The 432-nt window shown below is 67.1% G+C and overlaps 1 protein-coding gene across 2 annotated transcripts in view; it reads right to left on the reverse strand.

The window, feature by feature from the left end:
* The window catches only part of LOC104849035 (collagen alpha-3(IX) chain-like), a 6,134-nt gene extending 5,893 nt beyond the window's left edge, over window positions 1-241 (reverse strand). Inside the window, exon 1 of one of the 2 annotated variants that reach the window (XM_033766454.1) lies at window positions 168-241. The gene's annotated coding sequence lies outside the window, so the exon portion shown is untranslated. The remainder of the gene's footprint in view (window positions 1-167) is intronic. The other variant, XM_033766452.1, reaches the window with a different exon arrangement.
* Between the last annotated feature and the right edge of the window lie 191 nt (window positions 242-432).

Below are 432 nucleotides of genomic sequence, written 5' to 3' on the forward strand. Positions count from 1 at the left end.
CACGGCGCGCGCACGCCGGGCCCGTGCCCTCAGAGCGCTTCCAGGCGACGTGTGCCCGCCCTCGTCTTCTGAAAAGTCAGCACGGGGGGATCGGGGCGCGGGTGGGACCGCGTGTCTCCGGGCCACTCCCAGGCCACCTGAAGGAGCGACTCCTCCCTCCGGTGTACCTGCGAACGGGCCAATCGCGTCGCTCCAAGGCTGCACCTTGGCGACGGCCGGCCGGGGACCGTTGAGGCATTGACACACTTCGGATTTCCCAAGTTTCACGTTTGCATTTCACAAGACTTGTATTTCACCAGCCGGCCACCAGCGGGCTGACACAGAAACGCACATGCTGACACCTGTCCGCCGCGGGGAGATCTACGAGCCGTCGATCCGGGCGGAAAGGGGCGGCGAGTAGGCCGCGCGACGCTCCAACGGGCGCGCTCGTCT

Source organism: Fukomys damarensis, unplaced genomic scaffold, assembly GCF_012274545.1.
Source record: "Fukomys damarensis isolate Sample0158 unplaced genomic scaffold, DMR_v1.0_HiC HiC_scaffold_20, whole genome shotgun sequence".
Taxonomy (NCBI): Eukaryota; Metazoa; Chordata; class Mammalia; order Rodentia; family Bathyergidae; genus Fukomys; species Fukomys damarensis.